The sequence below is a fragment of the Rattus norvegicus genome, chromosome 7, assembly GCF_021556685.1.
Source record: "Rattus norvegicus strain SHRSP/BbbUtx chromosome 7, alternate assembly SHRSP_T2T, whole genome shotgun sequence".
Lineage (NCBI taxonomy): Eukaryota > Metazoa > Chordata > Mammalia > Rodentia > Muridae > Rattus > Rattus norvegicus.
Genome location: NC_141540.1, coordinates 83,576,107 through 83,587,665, shown reverse-complemented (window position 1 = coordinate 83,587,665; position 11,559 = coordinate 83,576,107). Strand labels below are relative to the sequence as shown.

The 11,559-nt window shown below is 37.8% G+C and overlaps 1 long non-coding RNA gene across 1 annotated transcript in view; it reads right to left on the bottom strand.

The window, feature by feature from the left end:
• Nucleotides 1-3,310: 3,310 nt before the first annotated feature.
• The window catches only part of LOC148004780 (uncharacterized), a 73,175-nt gene continuing 64,926 nt past the window's right edge, over nt 3,311-11,559 (bottom strand). The window contains exons 3-4 of the long non-coding RNA XR_015624784.1: nt 5,614-5,821; nt 3,311-3,772 (exon numbers count right to left, since the gene is read on the bottom strand). This is a non-coding gene — a long non-coding RNA (uncharacterized LOC148004780). The remainder of the gene's footprint in view (nt 3,773-5,613; nt 5,822-11,559) is intronic.

Here is an 11,559-nt window from a genome sequence, read left to right as displayed (position 1 = left end):
CATATAATTTTCTTTTAGAAACTATATTTTAAAACCCCAGTGATGTACATTCATTGAAAATGTATTCCAAGCATAGTAAAATATAAAACCTCAAAGAGTTTCAAAGCAAAAGATATCCATTTTGTCTTGCTGCATTAGTTATGCTTTTTGAGAACATGTTTCAAGTTTACGTAACACAGGTTTGTTTTGTCACATGTCTTTCACAGTGCTTTGAGATGCATCTGTTTAAAGTTTAATGTAATTTTACTTTTTAATGGTTTTTACTTTATATGTATGGTGAAGTCCAGTTCCAATTTTATGAACTCAGTTGGTTACTTAAATGTACTTCCTTTTTGTTCATAAGATTAGTTGATAGTTTAATTTGTATAGCACATTATTAAATTTGCCTATGCATGTACACACTGAACATACATGGGAACACGAATCAAAAAACAGCAAAAGGTTAATGTAATTAAGTGAGCGAGTCATGACTATCGAGCAATTGTTTGGATTCCTTCTATATTTGTATGTACAACTTTATTTTTTTATATTCAGATCCTCATTCATAATTAAAAATACTAGATAGACAAGGAAATGCAAATCAAAACAACCCTGAGATTCCCTGTCACAGCAGTCAGAATGACTAAGATCAAAAACAAAGGTGACAACAGAGGCTGGCGAGGATATGGAGGAAGAGGAACACTCCTCCATTGTTGGTGGGATTGCAGACTGGTACAACCACTCTGAAAATCAGTCTGGAGGTTCCTCAGAAAACTGGACAGAGTACTACCTGAGGACCCAGCTATACCTCTCTTGGGCATATACCCAAAAGATGCCCCAACATATAACAAAGACACTGGTCCACTATGTTCATAGCAACCTTATTTATAATAGCCAGAAGCTGGAAAGAACCCAGATGCCCTTCAACAGAAGAATGGATACAGAAAATGTGGTACATCTACACAATGGAGTACTACTCAGCTATTAAAAACAATGACTTCATGAATTTCATAGGCAAATGGATGGAACTAGAAAATACCATCCTCAGTAAAGTAACCCAAACACAAAATTCCACACATGATATACATGCACCGATAAGTGGATATTAGCCCAAAGCTCAGATTACCCAGGATGAAATCCTCAGACCACATGACACTCAAGAAGCAGGACAACCAAAGTGCAGATTCCTCATTCCTTTTTAGAAGGGAGAACAAAATACTCACAGGAGAAATACAGAGACAAAGTTTGGAGCAGAGACTGAAGGAAAGGCCATCCAGAGACTGTCCCACCTAAGAATCCAGCCCATATACAGCCACCAAACCCAGAAATATTGCTGATGCCAAGAAATGCATGCTGACAGGAACCTAATATAACTGTCTCCTGAGAAGTTCTGCCAGAGCATGGCAAATACAGAGGTGGACACTCATAGACAACCATTGAATTGAGTCCCAATTGGAAGAGTTAGAGAAAGGATTGAAGGAGCTGAAGGGGTTTGTAACCCATAAGAACATCAATACTCCCAACCAAAGCTCCCAGGGACTAAATCCTCATCCAAAGCGTACACATGGACAGACCCATGGCTCCAACTGCACATGTAGCAGAGAATGGCCTTGTTGGAAATCACTGGGAGGAGAAGCCCTTTGTCCTGCCAAGCCTAGATGCCCCAGTGTAGGAGAATGTCAGGGCGGGGAGGCAGGAAGGGGTGGGTGGGAGGAACAACCTCATAGAAGTGGGGTGGGGGTGGGGGAATAACATAGGGTGTTTATGGACGGGAAACCAGGAAAAGGGATAACATTTGAAATGTAAATAAAAATTATCCAATAAAATATTTAAAAATTACTAGATAGAATAATAACTAAAAGAAGACCTTTTAATATATACCTCTTCCTGTGTTGTCTTACCTGGCTAAAACCTTTTCCTGAGCATCTGCCCCATTGTCTCTCTATACCTCTCTACATTTTTCTTTTATCTTCATTTTTCTTTCTTTTACTTATCTTTTCTTTTATCTTTTTAAATTGGATTATACAAGAGGAGGGTTAGGATTAAGCAAATGTGCAGTGGCCCAAACATCAGCAGTCAAAACAGAAGAAACAGTTAAAAAAAAAATCAGGATCTCAACCATTCTATTTTTAACAGTTAGAGATTCTGCTATTATTAAAATATACACAACCTTTTTGTGCTGTCCAAGTTATCCTGGGTATTATTACAGTGTGTGTCCATCTTGAGTCAGGAGATGCTCAACACATCTCAGTTATTTAGAAATCTGATTAACAGAGGGACTGCCTGCCTCTCACTCTATAAGGTATTTTTTCTAGGCAGAAAAGCTTTGGACCACTTTTCTTTCTTTCTTTCTTTCTTTCTTTCTTTCTTTCTTTCTTTCTTTCTTTCTTCCTTCCTTCCTTCCTTCCTTCCTTTCTTTCTTTTTTCTTTTTTGTTTTTGTTTTTTTATTTTTTTGAGGTTTATTAAGGACAACATTTAACTGGCGCTGGCTTACAGGTTCAGAGGCTCAGTCCATTATCATCAAGGCAGGAGCATGGCAGCATCTAGGCAGGCATGGTGCAGGAGGAGCTGAGTTCTACATCTTCACCAGAAGGAAGCCAGGAGCAACTAGGATGACAGTCTGCAAGCCCACTCCCACAGTGACACACTTCCTCCAACCAGGCCACACCTTCTAATAGTGCCACTCCCTGGGCCAAGCATATGCAAATTGGGTCATCTTTCTAAGAAGTAAGTACTCAGCTGGGGAGTGGCTTCCTTCCTGCTCATAGTTACATTAACCCAAAACCTTACTGTGAGTATCAAAAATGTTTGATGCACAGCCCCAAAGACAGTTTGTTTAAAACTGTTTTATAATTTGTATGAGTAGTATAGTGTATTTTCTTCAGTAGTATGAATTACATCTTGACATAAAGTAAATCATTGACAATGACTTTCCATTAAACACTTATGCTTTTCTCTATGTCATGAAAATGAGAATATGTTAAATATCTTCACATTGATATAGTATTAGAGCGAGACTGTAGATGAGATGCAATTACTTGTGAACATGGTGTTGAAAATTCTAGCCTTGTGTACTCTGCATAATTTAAATAGGAAGATAAGTTCTGGTGATATTCCGTCATTGGTAGAGGGCTTGCCTAGCATGCACACAGTCCTGTGTCCAGTCCCCAGACTATGTGTACTAGGTGTGGGCCTACACACATGAAATTCTAGCATTCAGACTGTGAGGTAGTGAAGCAGAGGTTCAAGATCATTCTCAGCTCCATTGTCCTTGGAATACATTACTGCCTATTTCAAAAAGCAAAAAGAGGAGAATGACTAGGGATATTATTTGAGCAAATATTTTCATTTTGTGTTGATCGATTTTGAACATAGATTTGAAAGATATAATATCTTTTAGGTAAGCCATTTGACAGGCAAGACAAGGACGTCATAAAGCATTAAATGTTTGGAATGAAGCTGTGATCAAATATCTCTTTACATTTAGTATAAAAAACTAATAATTTAAAGAGCTGCATGAGATAAAGAGGAAATGCAATCATTAAATCTAATGAGAAAAATATGAGAGTCCGACAAACCCATACAAAAGTTGTGAGCACAGCTAGTTCCTCGGTCACTTCAATGATAATCTCTGAGAGCCAATTTTTTTTGAGGGATCTATCCTTTAAAAGTTCTTCAAATCTGTCCTGATATTTTCCCATAGCAGAAAGGGCGTGCCTTAGATAGAGTGCTGAGAGAAAGGAGCTCGTCGACCCGTTACAATCATTGTCCATTGAAATATTTTCAGTGACCCTGTCAAAGGAAAATAAATTTTGCATCAATAGGTTTAATAAAAAATAATAAATGACCATATCGCTTAGTTGTCCTCCTGCTAAGTGGATGTCTCTGTCCAATCTGTAGCTCTGAGAGTGTTTTCCTTTTAGGGAGGCAAGTGGGTCACATCATTTATAAGGTTTAAGCTGTCAAATGGGCTGTCATTAGCCCACTAATGTATGTCTGGGGGGAAACATTCTCCCAGCTGCTGCTGTTCGTAAACCACTCAGTCTGTAGTGAAGTATTTAATATTTTCAGCAGACCACCTCTTGTATATTACAGTTCTTTTCTGACTCTCTTTCTGTGCTCTACTCCATTCCATCTCAAGTATGGGTCATGCCAAACTTTGTGATATATTTATCCTCCCTCTGTAATAACAGCAATGATATGAAGGGATCATCTTACACTCCTATGTTAACAGGAGTCACTTAAGAAGGGCCATATTTGACCTTTCTCTCCCCCAAACAATTTCTTTAGGTCACTGAGAAATGCTTGCATTCAGATGTGAGTACTTGTTAGTTGACAAATTAAAATCCCGAACAATAGAAACTTTGCATTGCACATCATTGGTTTCTGAGAGCTAGATAAGAAACATTTCAGAACGAGATTGCAGTCATTTGGCAGGAAATCTTTCTTTGGTTGCGAGATGGGAAGATTGATGGAGTATCCACTGCAGCAGAGCATACTGATACTGGCAATAAGATCTGAATCCATCAGGCAGAGTTCAGGCCTGGATACTTTATATGTGATGGAAATACTATGAATCCAGCACAATAGAGAGATGAAACTGCAGGATAAAAAGTACTGAAAAAATAAAAATTATCTTTAGATTGCTCTTAGGGTATTTGGGGGACCAGGTCTTAATACATTTGAACACTGGGACTAGTAGTTATTATGAGAATTCAGACACTGCAACACATCTAAATTAGGAGACGCTCTGAAAGCCAGTGTAGTAATGGAGACGAGTTTTCCCTGAAGTTCATCAGAAGTGAGAAGTAGGGATAGAGGTAAATGAAGAACATGGGAAATTGTGGAAGCAGATGGTCTTGTCCCAAGTATAGGATGCAGAAGTCATTCATAATAGAAGCCTCCAGACAATTACCTAGTTTTCTAATAGCACCCCAGGTACAAGAAATAAGCACTGAGTATATTTAAAATACATATCTGCATTCATTTTTTCCAGATGCCCAAAATGGTGGACATGTAGATTTTATTTGGAAATTGATATTTCATTGTATTATTCAAAGATAAAGCCAATCAAAGATGAGAATAATGTCTGATACAAGGATATTATCACTAGAAAAATTCGTTCACATATTTTCTTAATCTGTGTAATTTTGGACACATGTCAGATCTGAGGGGAAAATACAAAGTAAAAGCCAAACCACTTCCTCTTTCAACTGGTCGAAGTGTTGGCATAGTACAGTCAGTGCTGAATTTGGAACAAGATGGAAGAAATTTAGAATCAAAGCTTTTACAGAAAGCACCTCTGTTTTCAGAGACCAGCCACCACAAATGTTCGTTTCACATTATAGCAATTACTTAAGACAAAAAAAATGGCAGTAGATGGCAGTGAATACAGAGACCCACAACAGACCAATATGTAGATAATAAAGGATTTCATAGTTCTCAACTCTAACATTGACATTGATGCCGAACTATGTCCTTCAAAGGCTCAGGGATCATTGGAGAAGAGGAGCAGAAAGATGCTTAAGAGCCACAGGCAGTGGATATGTAGAGTGAAGCAGTGTTTTCTGAATGCAACAGGACAATTACATATACATATTAACAATAATTGTGACAATCTACATAAAACTTACGCTACAGCAATTGAGATAAGATTCCGGCATGGAGCAGAGAAAAATCCAAGATGCTTGCTCCTAGCAAGGAGCTACTGGCAACTGATGGCTGCTGTTGGAGGGAGAATTAGTTCTCTTCAGGGACACTGTTCTTGATAGGTTATCCATGCTCCAGTACACAGTCCTACATAAATGACACATGTACACATGTGGCAACAGCAAGTAGAATCTGTGGATTTTGAAAGGGAACACAGGAAATTAGAAGGGAATAGTAATAGGGGTAGGCTTCTTTCCTTCCTTCCTTCTTTCCTTCCTTCCTTCCTTCCTTCCTTCCTTCCTTCCTCTCTGTCTCTGTCTCTGTCTCTCTCTCTTTCATATTGGCATATTTCATAATAGTTGGAAAATGTTTTGATCTTTCTGTACTTCCTTTGTATGGAGAGGTGATCACATGATCAGGCTTTGAATGTAATTACAAGTGTCCTGTGCTAGTTTAAAAAGGAGAGATGTGAACCATTTTTTCTTTGGTTTTTCAAATCCTGTCATCTTGCTATCTAGAATACAGATGTGCTAGGTAAGCGGCAGATCTCCTACTAGATGAAGAACAAAGGGCAATGGCTTAAGGATGACAAAATCATAAGTGGGAAGTAACTTGGTTTTGAAATTTTAATGAAGCAGAATTATCCTTCAGATTTTTGTGGGATTAAAATTTGATTTATGTTCTACCTATTATTTCTAGTATACATAAGCATTGGCAATTGATTATCTCACAATTGATCAGGATTATTAATTAAATTACTAAGTACAAACACTCCTACCAAAATTGTGGCATGCAATGGGGGCATAATATGTTACAGTTCATTGAGGAAGTTGCAACCAATATGCAAATGTTCACATTTAAAATTGTAAAATTGCTAGAAATGATGAGAAAAAGGAACAGAAAAAAAAACAATGAAGGCAAGAGATGGCTTCAATTAAGTCACACAGAAAGTCAACTGCTACTCCTTCAAACAGTTTCTTCAATTTGAACCAAGTGCAATTCTCCTCTGTACCCCTAATATTTGAACCTTATTGCATGCATTACTGTACCATTCATAGCTCTGGGAACACTTAGATTACTTTAGATATCACTGTGGGGTCTCTATTCTGTGGCAGGCATATGGTTCTATCAACTCTAGCACCGTGAGCTCCAGGGAAACAGTGCTCACTCCGTAAGGAGTCTCTCTTCTTACTTATGAACTGAAATAGTTCCCAGAAGTGCTGACTAACCATTACTTGTGAGAAAGTTATTTTTATTTTAAAGGAAATCCAACTGCAGCACACAACAAAAGGACTGTGTTGGCATGTAGTAAATGCTCAACGAAAGCTTAGGATTGATGGTTTGTGTATTTCTCATCCGACTTGGCTGTATAACCCTGCAACACTTCATCTTCTCTGCAGTGTGTTTGCTGACTGCCTTTGTTAAACGCCACTGGTAACATCCTCTGCAGCTCATCTGTGCCTTCTGGATGAGGCAATCCCTTTTCTGTGGAAGCATTATCAGTTAGCAATATGCTTAAGGGAAGCAACCCTTGACCAGAAAATAAATCATAAGCAATTTAAGTTGCTAGTGTTATATTTGCATGCAAATAAGAGAAAGTCAAAATAGTAATAAATGCAGTGGAACATTTTTTCTTTTTACTGAACAGATCCAAAAGTCAAGAATTTGGAGCACCACAGAACTTTGTTCATAGAATTCTCAAGAATCCAACTCTTTCCTACCACACAGCCACATTTTAAACTTCTCATTCTTAAAGTCATCTTGTGGCAGTTAATATTAGCTCAAGCTATTTCTATATTTTTCTTTCAAATTAGCGGGCAAAAAGAAGGGATATAGAAGGTAGATACAGGAGCTTTCCACTAGATGCTAAAAAATAAGGTTCCAGAATATACCATTAGGCTTGTCTCGTAGAATCCATTGTAGATATCTAAAGAGCATCTTGCTCAATATTTATTACAAAGGGAGTTGGGAAATATACTATTTATTCTAGGTTATCCTGAGCTCAGCTGAAGTTCTTTCGCATGGTAAACAGAACAGTAGAAGAGCCTAAAGAGATATGAACATCCTTTTCTACTCATTTACAAAATGCTAGACTAGGACTTAGTTATTACTGGAATCAGGAGTATTTCCAAGGCTCATATATTAACGGCTCAGCCTCTAGCTGATCATGCTATTGAGGGGTGATTAGATCAAGAGGTTACAAATCCTACCAATGGATCAAATTACTGAGGAGTTTATAGTGAATGAGCTAGAAGAGAGTGGATTCTAGGAGGTAGTAGATGAGCTCTCTCTCTCTCTCTCTCTCTCTCTCTCTCTCTCTCTCTCTCTCTCTCAGCCTCCTTTATTGCACGATCCTACCATGATGTTCCATCTCAACAGTGGAACCAGCCAATCTCAGGCTGAAGTCTGTGAAACTATGAGCCAAAAGAAAACATCTCTCCCCTGAGTTGGTGTTTTTCGGTGCTGCAATGCTGACTCACAAGGGAATAGACTTAGTTTTTGCAATAAAATTTGTGAAGATGTCTAATGGGAGATTTGGAGAAAGCCCCACCTCTATAATAAAAGTAAATAAAACAAGAGAGAGAAGAGAGCTGTTTAGCTCTTATCTATTAGGTATTATTTCTAGACTATAAATGCCAGAATACTTCTGTAAGACAAAGCTGAGAGGTTCAAATTGAAAATATAGATGATTATGAACAGATCCCATCAGGAAGTCTCTGACTCCCTATAAACATATGCACACAACATGTGTTCTTGTTGCTCAAGCCATGATTATTAGGCAATGAGTAGTGTGCAGCTAAAAGCAATGAAGTTAATACAGGCCTTCTATGGCAGAATGAACCTGAAATCTCTTGACACAGTGGAGAGAATGTTTTAAGTAAGCTTTGTCTGCCCTCACTTTTTCTTTCTCTACATTCCATTTTTCTTCACCTATATATAAAAGAATTATACCCAGACATTGACACTTGGAATTTCTTTCTTTCATGGTCAGATATACAAACAAAGGAACCTCACGAGTCAGATATACCAACCATACGACCTACAAAATATAGAATTAATCTGAAAAGATTTAGAATTCCATAGTTACAGGGAAAAAATTGGCTTTTGAGTACACAACTAGAATTATTTACTAATGGGATGGCAAGATGTTTCAGTCAGTAAAATGTTTGCCCTTAAAACACAAGGATCTGAACTTGATCCCATAAAAATTAAGGTAAAATCTTTGGTTCAGCTTGCAAGGCTCAGCATTCTTATAGCCTCAATCCTGAAGAGGCAGAGACAGACAGATCTGCCTGGGTCTCACTGACCAGTCATGTTTGACCACTTGGTGAGCTCCAGACTAGTGAGAAAGACTTTCTCAAAAAATGTGCATTAAAAAAGATAAACAGAGCCTAAAAGTGGTACCCAAAGCTGTTGCAAGAGCAGTCTTGCACCTGAAAACATATGCACACACACTTGCACACACAAGTGCACTTCAACATGCACAAATGCATACATAAGAACACATGTACACACAAACACACACCTACAGGTTCACACACTATTGACCTATAGATTCATTATCTTTTTGTGTACCTAATTGCATCATTGAATACAAAATATCATTTACATCTATGTTTAGCTTTCTATGAGACACTTTTTTGAGGACATTATACCGGTTGATGCCTCAGTAGAAAAATAAAGGCATACAAAAGAAGTATTGTATGGTGTGTGGAGAAGAAAATATTCAGCATTGTGAGTACTATCCAGAGAGTGAATCACTTAGGAATTCCTGACATATAGTGGTAATTATTTCCTCTTCCTTATCTTCCTCTTTTGTCATCCTTTTCTTCTTTCACCACCACCACCACCTCCACCACCACCACCACCACCACCACCACCACCACCACCACCACCACCACTACCACCACCATCACTGCTGTCATCACTATTTTTGTCTTCCAGCAAATTCCAGGAGAGCTGAAGCATGAGAATTCAACCCCCACTAATATGCTGCCTAGTTTGTCGGATCATGGAGAATATTCTTAACTGTTCCTCTTTTGCTCTTACAGGGTCTTCCATCAGGCAAATCCAACAGGGAACCAGAGCAAAAACTGTAGCGAAGCTGACATGCTTCCCACAGTTCTTTAAATTTCATGGTACAGTGGTTAGAGAAAGGTGGGGATAATTTCTCTGCCTTAGTATTAGTGCATGCCCAGAGCATCACAGTTGTTTATTATCATGTCTGAGTATAACATAATTAACAAGTGGGAAATATTCTACCATTGATATGGGACCTAAATTAGAATCTTAGTTTAGAGATTTCAGTATGAGTCATAAGGTATGGTTTGATTATTCGAAGTGAATATCTTGGTGAACTTTGGAAATTACCAAGTGTCATTGAGCCTGGATGTGCCAGGTAATTCTATATTCAACTAGCATGCAAAACAGAACAAAGATTATTCACAGCTCCCTAAAAAACAAGAAGACATTTCCTTTGTAATTCTCTTTTAAGAAAATCATGCAAAATACTTCTAGTGTGTGGATTGCCAAACCTATACGAGTTCATACTGAGTGGTGTGTGATGTTCTTTATCTTGATCCATCTTTGCTAGAGACACAGGGGAAGTCTTACATTTCCTTCAGTATGAGAGCCAAGTAAATAATCCCCTGTTTTTGAAGAGTTTGACCACGATAGCCACAGCAGGATGCTGATAACCTTTTTCAGAATGACAGGTTTGGACCTCGATGAAATGGTCCTCTAGATATCAAGCCTGTGACCCCATGCATCACGATAGACTTTGCAAAGGAATTATGTTTTCAGTGTGTAAGACAGTTTCTTATAAGGGAAAGCTAATTTGTTTGTAGTGAAGCAATCAAAACTTTGTATCACACAGGAAAGACTTGGTTTAATGTACCAGGAGAAGAAAACAAACTGCCTGATTTCTGGTTGGGCAGCTGATATAATGACAAAACAGACTGGGAATAAGAAGTCATAGAAGTTGGATGGGCAGATATGAAGTTGGATTCTACAAGGTACATGGCAGATATTGGTGTGGTGTCCTTTTAAGATTTAGTCTAGTGACTCTAAAAAAAATTATTAGGGTTGCTCACAGAGGTTGGGTGACTTCAAGGTCCTTGTATCAGCAAAAAGCTTACTCCAACAGAGTGAGGGATGACTCACAAAAGCTACACCTCTTCTCAGCTTGCTGAAGATTCATGGAAATTTCCTCTCTTTCCACTACTTAATGTAACCTTGAGGAGGGGCAAAGCAACTGAACTAACTAAACTTTATGATTTTTGTTTCATTAGGTTCTTGAATCTTCTGTGAACTCCTCTCTTAAGAAAGTAATGATTCAATTTGAAGGAAATAGCTATTCATGTTTTGTTTGTTCTCATCTGAGACTATGCAGTAGTAATCACTAAGGGCTTGAGAACGAAGACGATATAGAGGAATGCTGGATATCACATTCCACAGCACAATTGTGTGACTGCAGTTCACTGTAATGTACATTTTGTAATCAGAAACAAAAGAAGCACTCAAAGGCCCCAAGTGCAAAATAACGAGGCAATGGAAACATTAATCAATCAGTATATATATATATATATATATATATATATATATATATATATATGATATATATGAACACACATATGTATTTATTGAAAATATCACGTTGCCCCTTGCATGCACAATTACCACATTATCCCCAAAATTAAAAAAATAATTTAAAGCAGTTGGTCATGTTACCTGATGATGATTTGATCAGCACACACATGAACATGCATCAAATTGTTACAAATTATCTCAGTGCTTTGTATAATTAAAATAAAATAAGAAGATTATTTTTATCTCAGAATGTGCTTAGAGCAAGTATGTTATTTCAGAAGAATGGAGGCTGCTGCCTCTGAGCCAGTGTAGATATGTTGGGGTGAATATCTTTTCTTGGC